Here is a 22,703-nt window from a genome sequence, read left to right on the forward strand (position 1 = left end):
ACAACAGATATGAAAACATTTTGCCATAGCAATGCTCAAAAGCATCACATTCCATTTGTTTTACAGACCCATATCTCTGTACATTTCAATTTACAGAATGGACTAAATTAACTTCCAGGTGTTTAAAGCTCAGTTGGGGGCTGTGTCAGATCCTTTGTGAATAACATAATAAAGTTGAGTATTGGGCAGCCTGACCACGGCTTCAAAACGATTGTGTGGATTTGCTACATCACCAGTCCTCCTTTTATAAGCAAGATGATTATTTCAACCCAAGTCAAAAACATTTTTGTCTCATCCAAACGTAAATTTCACACGTCAGACCTGAACTGGGCTGGCCAGCTAATAGCGTGGACAGTAAAACAAAGGCGCATCGCCCGTCTGTTCTCTCTCACTTCACATCCAAATCCAACTGAAACGCACTATCAGTATTTCAGTTCCATGCCGGAGCTGAGAGACGTGAGCGCCCTTAAAATGTCCCGTCGTCATCCACCACGTTGAGAGGATGAGAGTTTTCTCAAATTGAGCAGGTCGAGTCTTTAAAATGTGTAAACTCCAACTGTGATTCTGGGTGATTTAGCTAAGGGCTAGACTTTCGCTTGACTTTGAGAGATGCCACAGAGGCTAGTCTGTAACGGTCGCAGATGAAGACCAGCTGTGTTCCTTGACGTCGTTTTTTGTTGTCTGAAGTACGCGACGCTATCGTCTTGTGAGTAACCCGAGAAGCGGGATTTTCATTCACATTCACTAAGAATAAAGCATCATTGTTCAGTCTTGGAAGTATATCACACTAAATCCGTGTGTACTACTTGAGTACGATAATGACGGTTGTTGTTTGCATGCTGCGAATGCGAGACATCGGCTCTCCCGAATAAAAGGATAGCACGTCGAAATGGAGAAAGGGCAAAGCGTAACGAATAGAAATAGCTTTAGCATCCTCGGCCAACACCCACTGGATAAATATTTCGATCCGCGGATCAGTAAAACGCTTACGTTTTAACTCTGTTTACATGAGAGCACAGACAGAATAGCCTTTCTTTAGCGTACATCTACTTCTGATGTGACTTGTATTTGCTAGGTTGTTAGTATAATGTATTTTTAGTATCAGTTTTTCTTTGTTTGTTTGTTCTGTGGTCTTTGATTCAGTGATTTTCTGATCCTGCCTGGCTTCATTGACTTTACCTCAGATGAAGTGGTGAGTACTTTTGCAAAATGCACCAAAACAGCTCAGCAGGTATCCTGACATGCCCCATAAGGGCTTACCAGTGTGTGTGTTTCAGTAAATACAGCACATCTAGTAATGATTTAGTGGAGGGGGCGGGATCTTCCTAATTAATTAGTGAGCTGGCGGTCTCCTCTACCTTCAGTGAGATGGAGGAGCTGAGTCAGTTGCCATGTAGTGTGAACACGACTACAACAGAGGGTGGAGTGTGGCATAGTGTAAGAGAGGGATGAAGGAGTGCAAATAAGATGTGCAAAATTGGTGGTGTTGGCATCCCAGGTGCATAGGGTGTGTTGTCACAGGCAGAGAGGCTGAGGGGTGTGTGGGTGTGTGTGTGTGTGTGTGTGTATGACAGTGTGAGGGAGGCGCGAACCAAAATTCCCATGTGTAATGGATATGGGATAGTATATATTGTGGTATTTATATTTGGTGTTACATTTTGTGTGTGTGTGTGCTAGAATGTGGGAGAGAACGTAGGATGTTTTTGTCTGTCTTACCACAGGGAGGTTAAACTGATGCCCTGCTTATAAAAACAGCAATATTTGTGCTTTGAATGAGCACATCCAAGTCACTTGAAGTCAAATTAATAATGGGATAGAGATGTGTGCATATGTGAAAGCTGTCCAAAGTAACACCCCAAACTGTTCTTATCTTTGTGCAATGCATAGTCTGTATGAAAATACAAGCATGAACATAAACAAAGATAATTGTTCTGTAGAACATTGGTTCCTTTCTGTTACCATTTGCGTCTGTCATTCAGGATCTGACCTCTGCTCTGACCCGGAAGATAACCCTGAAGACGCCGCTTATTTCCTCCCCCATGGGTACTGTGACTGAATCCTCCATGGCCATCGCTATGGCTGTGAGTATCCCCCACACACTCAAAACCATGAAGTCCTGTTGCTTTTCCATTTAGCTTTCTGTGATTTTGTATTACAGCTCATGGGCGGTATTGGGATCATCCATCACAATTGCACCCCAGAGTTCCAAGCAAATGAAGTCCGGAAAGTTAAGGTGTCAAACTTTCAGTGAATTGTCTTAATAGGAATATAATGAACAACACGTTGAACATGCAGATTTACACACAAGCTTCCCTGAGGCCTCTCATCAGCAGAGCAATATATGGTGTCATGGCAGAAATTCGAGCAGGGCTTCATCACGGATCCGGTGGTGATGAGTCCACAGCACACGGTCGGAGATGTGTTTGAGGCCAAGGTGCGACACGGCTTCTCTGGAATCCCTGTCACCGAAACCGGCAAGATGGGCAGCAAGCTTGTGGGAATCGTGACGTCACGAGACATTGACTTCCTCTCAGAGAAGGACTATGACCGGCTGTTGGAAGAGGTTTGTGATTCATCTTTGATTGTACATACAATATACAAAAGGTTTTTAAAAACACAAATGAATCACATATGACATACAATGCTTAAAAATATAGGTGGAATAGAACTATCATGAAATTGTGATATTTCTGTGTCAGTGTGTGAAAGAGGGCAATATATATATATATATATATATATATATATATATATATATATATATATATATATATATATATATATATATATATATATAAAATAAAAAATGTGTATATATATATGTGTGTGTGTGTGTGTGTGTGTGTGTGTATAAAATCACATTCTTTAAACTCACATCTTTTTGTGATTTATTTGTGATATTTGCCAGGCAATGACAAAGAGGGAAGATTTAGTGGTTGCACCAGCAGGTGTTACACTCAAAGAGGCCAATGACATCCTGCAGTGCAGCAAAAAAAGGTCTGATTCTTCATCTTTTCAGCTTGAGAAGTGAAACTGCTTCTAAAGGACTTTGAAAGGTTATTTTCACTTCTCCACTTCTTCTCTGAGTAACGGGTCGGTCGTGGGGACGCTTGTTGATTGCAGGTAAACTGCCCATTGTGAACGACAGTGATGAGCTGGTGGCTATAATTGCTCGCACTGATCTGAAGAAGAACAGAGACTACCCTCTGGCCTCTAAAGACTCCCGCAAACAGCTGCTGTGTGGCGCTGCCATCGTTACCCGTGAAGATGACAAGTACCGGCTGGACCTGCTCGTGCAGGCAGGAGTGGACGTGGTGGTGCTGGTAGGTCTTAAGGTCCTAAAGGGAGTGGGATTAGTCTCCATCCTGAGTATGGTGCCTGAATCAAATGACAAACTATTTTTGCTATGAGGCTGTGTAACACAGGACTGTGATTGGACATAGTGAATTTGGTCTGAAGGCTGTGTCTATTGTTTTAGGACTCATCTCAGGGAAACTCGGTGTTTCAGATCAGCATGATTAACTACATTAAACAGAAGTATCCTGAGCTCCAGGTGGTGGGGGGGAATGGTGAGTCACAGTTCTCACATTTGCTTGTTCTGTAAACTGAGAGGGTTGAGGTAGGTAAGAATTGATGGTGTTTGGTTCTTTTCATTTGTTGCTGTGTTCACTTTCATCCTTCTCTCTCGCTCTGTCTCTGTGTATGTCTGTGTAGTAGTGACAGCTGCTCAGACGAAGAATTTGATTGATGATGGTGTGGATGCTCTTAGAGTGTGGATGGGTTATCTTTGATAAGACATCGTATACCAGAAAATTGTTTAAAAGATGGTAATAGCCAAACCACCAGACATAATAGTGATGGATAAACAGCAGAAAAGAGTCATAGTGATGGATGTAGCAATCGCAAGAGATAGCAACATCAGCAACAAGGAACATGAGACGCTAAAAGAAGAGGAAACACTGGCTCTGGTAGCAATCAGGGCACCAGGGGTTTAGGGACGATGACCATCAAACTGGGAGAGTGGCTCCAGCAGATCCCAGGAACAACATCCGAGATCCTCATCCAGAAGAGTGCAGTCGATGGAACACTTGGGATACTATGCAGGCAAATGTATATATTGTAAATTCCTGTTCTTTTTTATCAACATTCTTAGAACATAATTACTGTTCTAAGTTTACAACATCTGGTCGAGGTTTTCGTTTATTCAAGATGCATCCTGTAGTGCCTTTTCACATTTTTGCACTATTTCTTTATTTTGAGTCAAATGTTTCAAATAAAATAATACAATCCACAAGGAAATGAAAACGAGAATTAAATCAAACTTATTGTTTCAGAAAGATTACTACTCATTCACACACCAGGACGCTACATCTTCTGGAGTATTATGCTCACGTTTCTAAACTTTTAAACATTATAATGTATTTCAGTTATGGAAATCAGTTAAACACTATAGGAAGGCCTACAACAGGAATGTACTACAAATACCTTCCTACTCCAGCACCCCTAATCGTCCACTCCCAATGGTGGGATATCCCTGAATAACAGTTGAATGCTATCTTTGCCTATATTTGCCTCTGTCTGTCTTTCAGGAGACTACAATATGAGAGTTACACACTAACATAAAAGATGAATAATGAATTAAGTAAATGCTGCACCGGCTAACATCTACTTTCTTCCCTGTTTTATTACCTGTATTATTATTTATAATATTTGTGAGCTGAAAACATGATATCCACCAAAAACATGATTCACTGACTCATGAACAATGTCAACAAATCTACACACACACACACACACACACACACACACAGCAGGTGAGTTTTCTGTGGTGGCAGATGGGTCCAAGTGGGCTCATACTGGCCCTGCCCACATGTCGCCTCCTGCAGGTGTCAACCGTAGCCACTGTGCTCCATGTGCCCTTTCTCCTCTGCCACTGCTGGGAGAGGGCTCTGCCCACCCTCCTGACATGCTCCGCTACGCCTCCTGCATACCCCCTTTGTGCTTCAGACAGAGGCCAAAACCACTGGCTTTGCTGGTTCCAGGAACAGCCTGAGGTTGTCCAGGAGAGTGAAAGAATGCTATACCTTGCAAGGTATGATGGTCTTCATTGAAATGGGGGTTAAAAACATTTCAAGCCAGTGTTTTGTGCACTGACATCCCTCCTGCTACCGAAGGCCACCCGAGTGTTTCTTGTGTTTGTGAGTGTGAGGCAAAGGAGTGTGAAAGTGTTTGTGTGGATCAAGATGTAAATGCATGAAATGAAACGTACTGAGGCTATGTTTATTGTCACATATTTTATATCTAGAATGTTGGCCTACCTCCAAGTGAATTTGCACAAAGACCAAACATTTGTGTGGGGTGTTTGTTTGTGCATGTGAATATAGATGTGTGTAGTTCAATGGTGTATACATGTGTACATGTGAGTATGGATGTGTAAGTGTGAAAGATGTGTGTGTGTGTGTGTGTGTGTGTGAATTATATATTTGTTGGGGGCACATTCATATACTGCCACACTGCTATTCTCTCTGCTACTTTTTGTTTTTCAATTGGCGGAGTGGATTAGGGCCTGTCAGAGAGACTCTGAGAGATCTGGTGAGCCCTGATTGTGATTATTTTTGTTTCTCTCTCTCTCTCTTTGTGTGTGTGTGTTTGTGTGTGTGTCTCTTGTCAACACAGTGTGAATAATTTTGATTTTAATTGGTTCGTTGTCATGAAATTATCTCTCAACTCTCTCAACCGTCTAAATCACACGCGCACACACACAAACAGTTGACACCCCCCATCCTATAGTCCACATTCATTCATGAGAAACAGAAAATTTGAATTTGAAATTTATTGGATTGAATAACATAGATCCTTTTCTTTAGAACCATGCACAGCATGGACATGACAATGTTGTGCTAAATGGTGTGATCAAACCCTATCATCATCCTTCCCAGCAAAGCCCTGATCTACTCCTTCTGTAGTGAGCTAAACGCTATTAATAAACTCCCAAACTCCTCCAGTGCTCTCTCACCATTCTGAGCAGAGCCTGTGCCAGGCCTGCAATTTTATCAACTACATCACAGCTCTGTTTTCTCTCTTCCAAATGTGTAGAGAAAACACACACACACACACACACACACACGCGCGCGCGCGCTCTGTATTCTGACAGTCCCTGCAATGCTCCACTGTAATCCTCTTAGCCTGTAAGCGCTGGGCTCTCCCTGCAAACACACCCTAAACCCAGCACAGCATGGGACTATGTGGAAGACCACTTGCACAAACATCGACCGCACAGCTCCTTTTGCCTTTGCTTGCTATAGTTTCAACTGCTCGATGCACTGAAATGCCAAATACAGAGGCTAAAGCTCGAACACATGCGCCATGAACCAGCTGCACCCATTCCGAGGTAAATCAAATACACAGTTGCCAATGTTTAAAAAAGCTTTTTGAGCTTTTTACATTTTATTGATTTATTTTTTTTAAAGAACATGAGGACTTTTTCATTTTTATTTTTTCAGAATGCTAAATAGTAGTAGTCCCAGTAATTTTGTAGTTCCAGTAGTATCGTCATTCAGGTCTCCTTTATCAGGTTTTGGATGGATTGGTAGAAGTTCATATTGACTGGTTATAAACATAGTTCTGATGTAGTCAAGCACAGCGTCTGTCTCTTTGGCCAGTTGGTAATCATAGCCTTTTTATGTGCTCGGGAAACCTTTCTGCATACTACCGATTTCTTTAGCTGGTCCTCCTTGGGAAGTGTGTGGTCCCTTTGAGCAGTACAAAGCTTCCCCAGCCATGGCTCTCCCCATGCGCTGCTGCTTAGTTTTCTTCCCCACTACTTTGTCCCATAACGTCTTCAGGTTCTTTCTTTCACACTTTGGGTTTTGGTTTTCACTCTCTAGAGCCTCTCTTTCACTCTTCAGGTGTTGTCTTTCACTCTCAAGATTCTCTCTTTCACCCTTCAGGTGTTGTCTTTCTCTCTCCAGAGCCTCTCTTTCACTCTTCAGGTGTTGTCTTTCACGCTCTAGATCCTCTCTTTCACTCTTCAGGTGTTGTCTTTCACTCTCAAGATTCTCTCTTTCACCCTTCAGGTGTTGTCTTTCTCTCTCTAGAGCCTCTCTTTCACTCTTCAGGTGTTGTCTTTCACGCTCTAGATCCTCTCTTTCACTCTTCAGGTGTTGTCTTTCACTCTCAAGATTCTCTCTTTCACCCTTCAGGTGTTGTCTTTCACTCTCTAGATCCTCTCTTTCACTCTTCAGGTGCCATCTTTCACTCTGTTCATTTTTTGTCTCCTTCTGCTTCTCCTCCAACTCCTTCCCACTACATTCCTCCTCAAATTTTCCAATTTTAACACAGTGTCGTTTTCTAATTTCCTTCGTATCTACTCTGTCAGGTAGTTCTTGTTGCAATCTACTCATTGCTTTTTGTGTGTTCCTGTCCAACAAAATCTTCGTTTTCTTCTTCTTCGAAGATCTTCTGTGAGAGCAGCAGAACTGCATTTTGCTGCTGCAACCTCCCATTTCTGTCAACAGACTGACCAATTTTACCTTTGTCAAGCAGATTATAAGAATAGCTATTATGACAATGGTCAGTGATATTATGACATCACAGTTTTGGTTTTGTTGACAATTCCATTGTCATCACACAGAATAGAATAAACTATTGTGGGCTTGCTTTCTTTTCACTTTAGCCTTAATTAGATTAATTAGATTCATATGTTTGCTTTAGATTTGCCTTTTTACATTTTATTTATACCATGAAAAACAATACAGAAACAATTAAAGAAGTCAAAGCCTTTGTCACAGTCTCTCCAGACATGCCTTTCTCTGGTTGTCAAAAAGACAAAAGAGATGACTATGGACTACAGAAGGATGCAAATGCCTCACACCCCAATACATACAGTGAAGAGTGAGAACATACACTCTCTTAAAATCACAAACAATCTCTCATGGTCCCTGAGCACTTTTTCCTTAGTGAAGAAAGCTCTGCTTCCTGAGGAGACTGAAGAAGGACAGCATGTCCGTCATCCTGATCTGGTCTGCAACAGCATCATAGAGAGTGTCCCGACCTGCGCCATCGCTGTCTGGTACTGGCACTGCTCCCCCTGCTCTTTTGGATTGTTTAGTTGAATTTAGCAGTCTGCTCTCAAATTTTCTGTGCCTGTTTTCTGGGATTCTGAAATTCAGGCAATGTTTTTGTTGTTCTTCTGCAACACTATTAAAACTCTGAACTCCTCAAACTATTTTACTTCTCGAAGTAAATCTGTCACACATTTGTCTAGTACAGAATTATTAGATTTCTTTCTTTGACCATAAGCAAGATACACACATTTACTTTGCACATTTACATATTTCTTTGTCTGTTTCTCTCTATCGCTCTCCTTTTCTCAGAGAGTTGGATAAGAGATTAAGGACACTTCCTGAGGCAGAGAATGATTGGTCAGTAGTACATTAGAATGGCCCTACATACATTTCATCATTCCATATCTTTTCAGTGGTTATCAAAACCATTTATACACTTTTGCAGTTAAACAATGTTAAGATATTGATTAGTGTTTCAGTCAAATCAGTCTAACTCTGAAAGTATGTGTTTACCTTCCATATGAGACGCTATTTAAGACTACACACACATCAGATTTTGCAATGAAAATAAAAATGATAAAACAAACAAAGGGAAATAGTCTTTTTAACCTCTTGTTTGCTAGCAGAAAGCAAATAGAGCCTATAGGGATAAGAGAGAAAGAGAAAGAATGACATAAAAAATAAGAATGAGATAAAAAGAGATCCAGATACATGAAGCACATGTTGATGAGGGTTGGACTTGCAGAGGCCACATGGCAGTCACGTTAGAAGTGTTGATGCAGTAACTGCATCTGCAGCTAAACTAATGCTGCGTGCGTGTGTGTGTGTGCATGCGTGCGCGGGTCTGTGTATATGTGTATCTTTTTCCATTCTCCACCAAAAAGAGGCCAGGAGGCAATTGTCTCTCTAGAGATGTAACACACTTTCTGCAAACATATCATCAGATAATGGCAGAACACCTTACAACACACCAATGCATATCTGTTTACATATACAGTTGAATCATGAGAGATTATGCAAGGTGAGAATTATGATTTTAATGTCCTCTGGTTCTATGGCTTTTGATACAGCCTGTGCTAACTGAACATGGTTTTTCTTTTCTCCAAGACAATTGTGTCTCAGTTTTATTGCAGCTTAATGGTTTAATGCTTGGTTCCTAATATACATATACATATACATGCATGCACCCATACACACGTTTTTTCCTTGACAAGCTCTTATAGGCCTCTGGACTAATTAATCCCCAAGAAAAGTGAAATGACAAATATTTATATATATACACACACACAGCGCTTCACTTTTTCCACATTTTATGTTATGTTACAGCCTTATTCCAAATTGGATTAAAAAAAAAATAATTCCCCTCAAACTCCTACACACAATACCCCATTATGACAAAGTGAAAAAATCTTTGTTTGGAGTTTTTGCAACTTTATTAAAAATAAAAAAACCAAAAATCACATGTACATAAGTATTCATAGCCTTTGCTCAATACTTGGTTGAAGCACCTTGGGCAGCAATTACAGCCTCAAATCTTTTTGAGTATGATGCTACAAGCTTGGCACACATATTTTTGGGCAGTTTCTCCCATTCTTCTTTGTAGAACCTCTCAAGCTCCATCAGGTTGGATGGGGCGCGCCGGGGTACAGCCATTTTCAGATCTCTCCAGAGATGTTCAGTTGGGTTCAAGTCTGGGCTCTGGCTAGGCCACTCAAGAACATTCACAGAGTTGTCCTGAAGCCAGTCCTTTATTCTCTTAGTTGTGTGGTTAGGGCCATTGTCCTGTTGGATGAACCTTCACCCTGGTCCAGAGCACTCTGGAGCAGGTTTTCTTCAAGGATGTCTCTGTATGTTGCTGCATTCATCTTTCCCTGACTAGTCTCCCAGTTCCTGCTGCCAAAAAACAACCCCACAGCATGATGCTGCCACCAGCATGCTTCACTGTAGGGATGGTTTTGGCCAGGTGCTGAGCGGTGCCTGGTTTCCTCCAGACATGATGCTTGGCATTCAGGCCAAAGAGTTGAATCTTTGTTTCATCAGACCAGAGAATTTTGTTTCTCATGGTCTGAGAGTCCTTCAGGTGCCTTTTGGCAAACTCCAAGCAGGCTGTCTTATGCCTTTTACTGAGGAGTGGCTTCCGTCTGGCCACTCTACCATACAGGCCTGATTGGTGGAGTGCTGCAGGAATGGTTGTCCTTCTGGAAGGTTCTCCTCTCTCCACAGAGCAATGCTAAAGCTCTGTCAGAGTGACCCTTGGGTTCTTGGTCACCTCCCTGACTAAGGCCCTTCTACCCCGATCACTCAGATTGGCTGGGCGGCCAGCTCTAGGAAGAGTCCTGGTGGTTCCAAACTTCTTCCATTTACGGATGATGGAAGCCACTGTGCTCATTGGGACCTTCAATGCTGCAGAAATTTTTCTGTACCCTTCCCTCGATCTGTGCCTCGATACAATCCTGTCTCAGTAGTCTACAAAGAATTCCTTGGACTTCATGGCTTGGTTTGTGCTCTGACATGTACTGTCAACTATGGGACCTTATATAGACAGGTGTGTGCCTTTACAAAGCATGTCCAATCAACTGGATTTACCACAGGTGGACTCCAATCAAGTTGTTGAAACAACTGAAGGATGATCAGTGGAAACAAGATGCACATGAGCTCAATTTTGAGTGTCATGGTAAAGGCTGTGAATACTTATGTGCATGTGATTTTTTTGTTTTTTTTATTTTTAATAAATTTGTTACAATTCCAAACAAACTTTTTTTACTTTGTCATTATGGGGTATTGTGTGTAGAATTTTGAGGGGGAAAAAAATAATTTAATCCAATTTGGAATAAGGCTGAAACATAACAAAATGTGGAAAAAGTGAAGCACTGTGAATACTTTCTGGATGCACTGTATATATATATATATATATATATATATATAGAGAGAGAGAGAGAGAGAGAGAGAGAGAGTGTTTATTATAATGGCTTTGTTTGCATACATGGATGTCCTTACTTGAGCAGTCATAATTCATAATCATAATAATTCACTAAAATGATTCATTATAGCTAATGTTTTGAAATAATGAAATCATAGTGTCTGTGATTTCTTTTTTGTGTAAAGTGGCAGACTTTGTTTTTACTAAGATGTTGGGCCCATCAGTACCACCCTAGCTGCTAAGAACTGCTACTTCCTTTACTGAGCCTGTATTCCTCTGTTCACCACACTGCACTCACACTCAATGTGCAACACAATTAATGTGTGAAGAATTGTGAGTTTACTAAAATCTAATGGCTTTAGTTCACTCATTACACTTTAGTAAATCTAAACTCCAATTTCTTTTTTCTACTGAAAAAGAGATGAGCAATAGCTAATAATTAGTAATAGCTACTCTGCAATCTGAAATGTTTTTTTGTTTGTTTGTTTGGCATACATATTACCTCTTGGATTTTAAAGTTCTTTGAATCACAAAGAAAAACAATACGAGACAGTATGATGCTGCAGTAATTTAATCAAAAGAACAAAATTGATTATTCAGAATAAATTAACAGACAGGAATTAGGTCAAACCTTCTAATCATGTTTTTGTCAAATGTAATACTGTATACATACTACATTAAAATGACAGAAAAAAGAAAAGAAAAGTATAGGAAAATGCACTATTAAATGCACTATTATGAAGTTATGCATATTGGTCAGCATCATCCTCAGTTATAGCCTTCATCTCAGTTGCTGGTTTGTCTTCCTCCACCTTCTGAATTGGTTCCTTCATTGCATCTATTGCCTTCTTCAGATTGAGATTGTCCTTTTCACTCAGTGGGGCCAGTGCTGGGGTAAGGATTGTCTTGATTTGAGTTATTCTTTCCTCGCATCTGTTGTAAAACTCCTTCCTGTTTCTTGCTGCAAGGCTGTTGATACCATTTTGGGCAGATTCGCATTCCTTCCCTAACTTGTCAATCTCTGCAAGGAACTGAGGTGAGTTTGGATCCATGGTCATCAGTCTTCCCAGAGTACTGACATTGTTCATCAGGTACTGGACAGACACCTCAGTGTAAGTGGTAGACATCATGTTAACCAAATAGGCGTAGGCAGAAGTATTCAGAGCATTAGTGTAGATTTTGTCTTTGACAAACATGCTGTAGGTGTAGTTGTTCTCTACAGCTATTTCAACAGTCTGCTTAAAATGTTTAAGATTTTCACTAAGAGTGGTCTTAACAATGTTTGAAATGATCTGAAAGAAGTGCACCAGTTTCTCCCACTGTTCTTTCACCTGCCCCATGATTTCCAGGCCTTTCGCTAGCACCACAATTCTCTTGTTGAAGTCGATCTCCTTGAGATTATAATGTTTCAGCTCACTCACAATTTCAGCAAGAGCTTTTTTCTTCTGATCCAAGTTGTCCATAGTCTTCTCGTTCCGTTCATTTGCAATTTTTAGCTGGGTTTCAGCCATTTGTAGACGTAGATGAGATTGTCTTAAGTGCATCTGGACCACATCTGTATTTGCTGAGTCATAGATTTGCTGTTGACTTGACTTGGGGGGTGCTGTCAAGAAAGATGGCTGATTTGTAAAAGACTTGCTTTTGGAATAAAAGGCCATGGCCCTTACATTCAGTTCGTCAATGGCTTTAATAAGCTCCTCTGTTTTGGCATCATCACATTTCCCCTCTGGAGCATATTTACCTAGCTCTGTTAAAGTGGAGATACCCTTGTCACAGATGCCTAGTGCCTCGGATTTAATCGGGCATTCAGCTTCTTGCTGTATATCTCTGCTGACTTGCTGAAATAGTCCCACCAAGTAATCAGACTTTACCGTTTGCTTCTCCTGATCATACACCTCAGGCCAATTTATTTCCTTACCTTTGCAAAGTTCTTCCATTTTCTCAACCACTAGTAGAAATGTTATAGATTTAGAAAATATGTTACTTGTTGCCAACATTTCATCCACGTTACTCTTCATTCCAGTGGCCATGTTTCTGTGGCTTTCAGGAGTGCCTTTTCAGTTTTTGATCACATGTGTTATGGCTTTTGGTGTAATAGTGTCCGCTTGGAGATAGGTTTGGATAATTTGTCCTGGAAGAAATTCTGTTGCAAACGCACAGGCTATTGATATTGCTTGCTCTGACATACTTGATATTAGCTTCAGGCCAAAAAGGCCCCATCCACTTGGCAAATCTTTCATTGCTTGCTGGTAGGCCCTTCTGTCCTCAGCTAATCTTTCATTAGCCAGATTGAAAGCAGCCTCGGCCCTGTCGCTTGCCTCCTTAGCTTCAGCCCGTTTAATCTTTGCTATCTCAATGTTTTTCTTGATTTCTTCCATCTCCTCATCATGACTCTGTCTTGCATTCACCAAAGCCTCCACCAGTTCTTGCATCAGCTTGATGATATCTGAGAATTGTTTCTCAGTCATGATGGCCAGGTTTAAGCATTCTGATGATATGTGCGCAATGTTCTGAAGCTCAGCTGGTAAGAAGGCTTGGACAAGACCATCATCCTCCTGTATTATGAGCCCAACTGAGTTTTTGATGTACTCTGGAACCTGTCCGGTGTACATACGAATTTGGTCCATGTTCTTGTGAGCAACATTAAAGGCTTGCCAGCAACCATTACATACTTGAAAGAGGCAGGCCCTAAAAGAATTGGGGTATCTGATGAATTTGAACCCGTCTTTTGGTGGATTTTTATTGATGGAGAAGTCATCTGCAGCAGAAATGCGTACCAGCTGAGCCAGTAAATCGATGGAGACGGGTGCCGGCAATAGATACTGCTCCCAGTTAGCATAGGGCTGCATCAGCAGCATGATGTCATTTCTGTAATCCTGTGCTTTGGTGAAACTCTTAGTAGCTTGGTTGAGCTTTGACAGCGCCATTGTTTTCCCTAAAATAGAGTAAGGCAGAAAATTTGTATAACATAAAGCCATAATAAGACAATCAGGAGATTCAGCATTTATTATTTCTGTACTATAAAGCAGTTAGCACTAACAACAACAGCACCTGCAGTGTTTCATCCACTAAACAATTTCAGATTAGAACACATCATAAGTTACATGTGGTTGCTTAGTAGTTTTTTTTTTCCTTCACAACAAGTGAAGTAAAATTAGTAGAAAGCAGAAAATAATACTATTTTAACTACCCACCATTTTACAAAATTAATACTCTTTGATTGAGGAGCATTTAAATGCTTTTTTTCATAAACATTGTTTTTTCATAAACTTCATTATGGTGTAGACTTCAACAAATTCACTATACAGTATATTTCATAAAAAAGTTGATGAATGTAAACAGAAATTCATATTATGCAAACATAAACTCACAGAAATCTGTAGAGGATAGAATAGAACGGTTTGTACCTGAAGTACTGTGGATACCTCTTGAAGAAGTGAGTAGTTGAAGTAGTAGCCTACCAGACTAGATGCTGTTCTGCTCCAAAACAACAACTTTTATATCATCCTTTCATATTTGTCAGCAAAGCAATATAACTGTGTCCTGCAAAAATATGCAGTCTGAGTTGTAATTCTGAATTCTACAGAACAGCTTTACTTCCTATAACTACTGAAATTTCTTTGTTTTTCGTGTCTTTATTTGGATCCCCATTAGCTGAGGTAGCAGCTGCTCTTCCTGGGCTCCACCAACAAAACTGTGTACTCCCATGATCATAGTTGGTAACTTGTTCCATACTGTGGTGACCAAGACAATACAGATCTGCACGCTGCATCTGTTTTGGGCTTTGGTTTAACTAACCTGCCTGGCAGTGTGACTATGTTGAGCTCTCGCATAATTTATATTGTGTTTACTATCACAGATATTCCTAAAGACGCCCATTAGACCGCAGGCCAGCCTCTCCTGAGTTCTGAGCCATGAGAGAGGCATGCTCGCTCTCCTTACTGACAGGGCAGTGTGAGGCTTGCAGATTCATTCTCAGCTAACCAGAGCTTAGACAGCTCTTTCCTGACAGCTCCCCTGGGAAACACCACAATGAAAGCATCTAGGGGAGGAGAAACTGCTGTTTTACCATAGACTAAACCCATATATACTTTGTTTTGTTAATAACAAATGCCACAGTAAAGTCAAGTAATACGATTCCGACCATTATTTTCTTGTAAAAATATCTTGTCGATCATTTTTGTCAGTGCTGTGCACGTAGAATGATCTGCTTTATAGGCATGCTTGAAATCAATGATTCATTAAGTGAAAAATAGTAGATTATCTGCTCAAGAATAACTTTTTCCATTAGGTTGCTCAATACAAAAGAAACTAATTCCAGGCAAAACGCACCATTCTAAATTTGATAATAATAGCCCAAAATAACACCAGCAACCTTTGAAAGGATGATCAATACAATGTTTGATAAAAATAATAATAATAATAATAATAATAATAATAATAAGAAGAAGAAGAAGAAGAAGAAGAAGAAGAAGAAGAAGAATTTTATTCTAATTAAGAAATTACGGGCATTTCTTGTTACCCAATGGCACTTTACAAGTTCATACAATATAAAAAAGGTCAAATAAAATATAAAGAAGATTCAAATATATAAATAAGATAACAGGAGGGAGTAAAACTGGTTAAAAAAAATAGACATAATATTGATGCAAGTGCATACTATAGTAACCAATTAAAGGTTGAAATAATCTCAGACAAAGAGATGAGTTAGGAAATTCTTGGAAATGAGCAGCTGGAGGAAGAAGCCTTGGGTCTGCAGCTCCAGAAACGCCAATAGTGCAGAGTGTGATGTGAGGGACAGAGAGCAGATGAGTGTCAGAGGGATGGAGACAGAGTGAAGGAAAAGACATATGAGGAACACCAGAAAGGGATGGACAGGTCAGACCATGAGGGCAAAAACCAAGAGAAGGATTTTGTACTGCACACAGCCACGAACAGGAACCCATTGTAAATGTTTGAGTGTAGTAGTTATATGTTCCTTTAAGCTGGTGTGTGTAAGAACTCCAGCAGCCATTTTCTGAATGTTCTGCAGCTTCTTTAACCTACAGACAGGAAGCCCATAAAGAACAACACTGCAGCAGTCTAATCAACATCGCACAGCACTGTATTAGCCTAATCAGCATCACACAGTGCTGCAGTAGTCTAACTGGTATCATAAAGTACTGCAGTAGTCTAGCTGGCATCACACAGCACTTCAGTAGTCTAATTAGCATCACAGAGCACTTCAGTAGTCTAATTAGCATCACACAGTGCTGCAGTAGTATAATCATCATCAAAAATGCATAAATAAGAAACCTTGTATCAAAATTTGCATGCCTATATCCTTACACATAGATATATTTGCTGACTATTACGCCATTGTAACATTTTTTAAACAAATTAATTGCAATAACTAAACAATTGAATAATTTAAATTTAATGTCTCTTATACAATCATAAAGCTGACTAAGGCTGACAACCAATCAATAGGAGAACTTCTACCTTAAAGGATTAGTGTGACGGTTGAGTCTAAGGCATTGTGGGAATTGGAGAAATAATTGAATCATGTAGGTGTAACATAATGAAGAGAGGATAATTTAATAAAACATAGAAGGCTAAGGTTAGTCTAATTTTAATTGGCCCAGGCCATTCACTACCACTAAATGACTAAATAGGGATGTTGTGCCCTCTAGTGGGTGAGTCAGAGATAATTATGCAACAAAAATACTTGTGAAGTCTGGTATGCTTTATCATTAAAGTTGCTATAAGATCTTTTTTGGAAACACTTTGACTAAACTGTTTTATGTATTTGTAGCTACCAATAAACCTCTCTTGTAGGAGGATATATTCTGTATCTGTTAATTCTATGTGTACATTCAGCACATGGAATCTGCCAACATCCATTCCTGCATGTTCTTTCAGGATCAAGGCCTCTGGAATGGTGACTGATGTAGCAGAGCACCTAGGCAACTTTCAGTATGTGATAAAAATGAAAAATAATATTGAACAAGCTGGTATGCATGCACACATGTGCACACACAAGCAGACCTTTCTTAACCTCTACTCTTGCCAAGCCCAGTTCACCTGTTTCTTACAGTTTATGGAAGTTACTGTTTCTCCTTTCAATGTTCCTGTTATTAAAGACACATTTGTTACATATGTTTAATGTTCATAGGAATCATTATTTGTGACTTAATATTTTAATTTCAAAGAGCTGGACAAAGACTTTGAATTCCTCTGAACAGTACATGGAGATCAGATTACATCTCAGTAAGATGCATGATGAGATCTTGTACTGCAGCTTGTGTTCATTGTAGTTTTCCATGGAATGACCATGAGATTTGCACTAAATAGATGCCAGTCAGTTCAGTCAGCAATATATATTGCTAAAAAGATTCCCCTATGTTCTAACAGGCAAAACCTGTATGTCTAGGTTGGATGTAATCATTGAATTAGAACTGAAATTTAATTAATTAGTAAGATGCACAAAATATGGTTGTTTTTGATTGTGTAATGTTTTCCTTTTCCACATATGCCTTTCAGCACTTTAGTTCTGTTTAGTGATTTATATTTCAGTGGAAACAGGTCCTTACATATTCCGCAGAAAGCAAAAAATAAAAACAACTAAACAACTACCAACTAATAAAGATGTCAAGTTGAACATGGAAAGTCTTGTTTTGTTTATTCATCTGTTGTTGTGGTTTCTCTTTATGCCGTTCTGTTGATTTGTATCCACTTCATGGCAGGTTGAAAATTATTTGATTCTGTGAGACATTTGGAGGAAGTGTGAGTACAGAAAAAAGCATGTAACTGAAGCATGACATTCTTTAATAGGCTGTATCACTTTTTCTTCTGTGAGTCTGTGAGGACCTCATAAAGCATGGCTTGTGGCAAGTGGGTTAGTACAAGGGTAAATATGGGATAGGAGTGTCAGACGAGAGGCTGATGCCTCTTGCCATGAAGCAGACCCTCCAGCAGATCAGAGTGCTCCTGGACTGGGACAGTGGTCTGATCTCCTTCTTTGATCCTCTCAACAACAGATATGTGCACACCTTCAGACAAACATTCACCAAGCAAGCCTATCCATACTTCTATAATGTTTGTCCTGCTATGAGGGTGTTACCAGAATAGGCTGCAACCACTAAGGACATTATGCTAGTGTAATGGAAAAAAGGAACCTAGTCTATTGAAAATGAACACATTTCTACTTGATCATCATTTCAACAAGGGTGCACCGTGAGATAACATTTATTATGGTAATTATGGATGGCCTTTTCACACTTGGCCAAAGTTTTTGCTTTCGGCTCAGTTTTCCATTGCTCTGAGGTTGTCTGCTTAAAGGATTCAAACCTAGTTTAAAGGCAATCAGACTTTCTTTTGTTTCCTGTGATCATATACCTTAAATCATTTAATGTGATAATGTTATTTCTATTTAGGAGTTGTTTTCCTTGTGCACGCAGATGCATGCAATTGAGAAACCATTGTTTAGTGAAAAGAATCAAATTTGTTGGCAACTTCCTGGATTTTCATTTATTTGCAATTTTCCTCAGAACTGTTGTGAGAATACACACTCCCTGATAAACAAATATAAAAGGTTTATTGTAGATATTTCCTGTCCACTAGACACCTCCAATGTTTGCTGTCTAGCAAATGTCAGCTGGGTTTACTAGTTTCTTGGAAAACCCATATTATGTGCATCACTTTCATGGTAACCTTTATAATCTCTGGACCTTTAGCTTTGCTGTTGATTTTCTCAAATACCCCAATATGGTCTTATGTAGCATTAATGCATGCTTTAAAATCTTCTAAGCCAAGTGAAAAGCACTCAGGTATTTACTCTTAAGTGCTGGTCATACTGCTGTTTTACTGTGATGTTTTCAGTGTTGTGTAATTACTGAATAGGGCTTAAATAAAACCATTGTCATTGTAAGAAGGCTCAACAGCAGTACTCATCTACTGAAAAAACAAGATGTGGGTTCAGATGAATCTACTTCCCTTTTCATGTACACTGAAAAACATCAGTTTTTCAAATGCTAGGATATATTTTGTCTACAAACACATTTCTATTTATGGTCTTTCTTATCTTTTATAGCATCAAGGGTTCTTTGGAAGGTCAGCAGAAAATGGAAGAGAGGAAGGTGTGTGTGAGTGAATGCTTGTGTGTAATGTCATTTTCTATGTTGAGTGTAGCTCTATGATGTACTCTGGAGAGCTGAAGTTTGAGAAGAGGACCATGTCTGCTCAGGTGGAGGGGGGTGTTCATGGCCTGCACTCGTAAGTCTTCGTCCTCTCTGCTCACTAAACTCCTACTACCGAATCCATCATGCTCAGTGGCTCTTTTAGGGAACACTCCACCAACTGTCAAGCAGTGCCACAAAAGCACTCAAGGACTGGAAAATAACCTGTGTGTGTCTGTTCTCACAGTTTGCAGGGACAGTGTTATGAATAATAATACACAGCAATAGACCCCTGCTGATCTCCACTGAAATCTGAATGGACATGAACTGACAATTTATTTATGAATAATTAATTCAGATAAATTGTGGGTTTCTAATAGATAACAGGGTCATGACATAATGAGTAATGCCTCTATAGATTTCTATTCATGTCTTCAAGTAATTCATTTACATACATTGAATTGAAAGAAAACTGGCTTTGGCATGACTGGACAGAGCATTGTAATGTAAACGTCAGTACTATGCACATTTTGCAGTGTGGACTTTTATAAACTCATCAGCTCTGCAGATATAGACTGTAGAGCTCTATATTGAATTGTGGATGAGCATATTAAAACCACAAGGCGGAGCTTCGAGAGAGAGAGAGAGAGAGAGAGAGAGAGAGAGAGAGAGAGAGAGAGAGAGAGAGAGAGAAGATGAAACAGAGCTGTTTAATGTTCAACAAATGGAAAGAAGAAGAAAATTATGAAAATCAGTAGAACTATTAGCAAAGTTGAAACTAGTTAATATTTAGTGACAGCGGAGTGGCTCTAGATCCCTGTGGCAGGGACTACGGACAATCACGGACTACAGGAGCCCACCCTCCGGACTGATGAGTGCGGATGAGTCTCTGGCGAACGAGCTGAATACATTCTTCGCTCGCTTCGAGGCTACATCTAGCAGCGCTAATGCTAACGGCGCTAATGCTAGCAGCGCTAATGCTAACGGCGCTAGTGCTAACAGCACTAATGCTAGCAGCGCTAGTGCTAATGGCACTATCGGCGCAGCCAATGGCACATGCGCGGGGCCCACCATAGAACAGCGCCCTCTCATCGTCACGGAGAGTGACGTGAGAAGAGTGTTTAAAAGGGTGAATACCAGGAAGGCGATGGGAGCAGACGGTATCTGCGGGAGGGTCCTCAAAGCCTGCGCAGATCAGCTAGCCCCGGTATTCACCGACATCTTCAATCTCTCCCTGACGCTCGGTATCGTCCCGTCCAGCTTCAAGCGATCCACCATCCTCCCCGTCCCGAAGAAACCTCGACCCTCCGACCTCAATGACTACCGACCTGTCGCCCTCACATCAGTCGTGATGAAGTGCTTTAAAAAGCTAGTCGGAGACTTCATCACATCTTCACTGCCAGCCTCCATGGACCCAATGCAGTTTGCATACCGCCACAACCGCTCCACTGACGATGCAATTGCACATCTGCTCCACACTACACTGACTCACCTGGACGAAGGGAGGGGAAATTATGTTAAAATGCTATTTGTCGACTACAGTTCAGCATTTAACACTATCATCCCCTCCCTACTCACTACTAAGTTGGGGGATCTAGGACTGCATACATCCCTGTGCGACTGGATCTCCAACTTCCTAACAGACAGACCACAATCAGTACGGGTGGGCAACTGCGCCTCATCCACCCTCACCCTCAGCACTGGAGCTCCTCAGGGTTGTGTCCTAAGCCCCCTGCTCTACTCACTGTACACCTACGACTGCACAGCCACTTCCAGCTCCACCATCATTGTCAAGTTTGCTGACGACACCGTTGTCATGGGTCTGATCTCGGACAACGACGAGAGGGCCTACCTGGATTAAACACCTGGAAAACTGGCGCCAGGAAAATTATCTCCTCCTAAACGTCAGTAAGACAAAGGAGCTGATCGTGGATTGCAGCAAGAAGCAGGAGCGGCACTACCAACCTGTGAGGATCAGTGGAACCACGGTGGAGAGAGTAGATAGTTTCAGGTACCTTGGTGTTCACATCTCGCAGGACCTGTCCTTCAGACTGCCCTCCAAGGTACTGCGGAACTTCTATACCTGCACTATCGAGAGCATCCTCACGGGGAACATCACAGTCTGGTTTGGGAATAGCACCAAGCAGGACAGACAAGCACTCCAAAGGGTAGTGCGTTCAGCAGAGCGCATCACTCACACGGAACTTCCTGACCTGCAGACCATCTACTACAAGCGGTGCCAGACCAAGGCCAGGAGGATTGTGAAGGACCCCACCCATCCCAACAATAGACTCTTCTCTCTGTTGAGGTCAGGGAGGCGCTTTCGCTCCCTGAAGACCAAGACAGAGAGGCTGAAGAGCAGCTTCTTCCCACAGGCCATTCGGGCCCTGAATCAGGGAAACTGATAAACTGTGGGGACCACCACCACAATGTAACATAACTGTATATCTGTATATATATATTTATATTCAATGACCTTGTTACACAACAACTGTAGATATGTTATTATACGAAATGGATCTGTACATTCTGTAGATTGTGTACATATATACACAACCATATACATTGTACATTGTGTATATAATCATAATATACATATATTGTACATACATTGTTAATATATTTTGTACATACATAGAATATATAGATTTATCTTTGCATATATATATTTCACATATAGAGAATGTCTATATTTCTCTATGCACCCCTGTTTTCTTTTCCTCAGTTTGGACAGAGCACTCTCCACCATTTCACTGCGAGTTATGCTGTGTATGACTATGTATGTGACGAATAAACCAAACTTGAACTTGAACTTGAACAGTACTTGTGGTAGCCTTTTTAACTAAGTGTACTTAAAATCAGACATTAGCACACTAAAACATTAAAGCATTAAGATAAAAGATAAATCCTTTATGCAAATGCAGTTGTTTCTTAAAGATTGTTTCTTTTAGAAATATAAGTTCTTATCACACCTGTATTAGAATATGAGCCCAGGAGAGTAACCCTAGAACACTAGGAACATTTATGTTACAATTTCCTTGCAAAATCACAAGCCTGATGTGAATATTAAAATAAGAACAACAAATAGATACACCTGTTATCATTTTATTATCCATCTTCACATAATATAGGGAAGGTGCTTATGTGCTCATTTCTCCTTTGTTAAAAAAGCACTGACATTTTGCTGCATCAAACATTTGTGTGCCATGCATTTAGTGTGTAGCATAACAACAAACAAATTCTGCAAACTCCTACTTTATGAGCATTAAAGGCGGTTGGGCAGAGTGTTGAGTGAAGCTTCAGAGCTTGACTGTAACCTTGTTATATTTCAATGGCAATGAGGGCAGTACAGGTAGTGACTAAGAGGCTTTCCTTCCCAATCCCTCTGAATGTTGTCTCTGACAACATTCCAGACAGCACTTTAGAGAAAACAGTAGTCCAATGGCAGCAGACAGGCCTTTTTAGGGATCACCACTTACAGAGTCTTACCAAGACACCCAGTAGCTTTATTTTGTTTGGGACGAAGCCTCTATCAGAGCCGTATTTCATTCTACCTGATTCAGC

The sequence above is a fragment of the Electrophorus electricus genome, chromosome 6 (genome assembly GCF_041902795.1).
Source record: "Electrophorus electricus isolate QZ-2024a chromosome 6, ASM4190279v1, whole genome shotgun sequence".
Classification (NCBI taxonomy): domain Eukaryota; kingdom Metazoa; phylum Chordata; class Actinopteri; order Gymnotiformes; family Gymnotidae; genus Electrophorus; species Electrophorus electricus.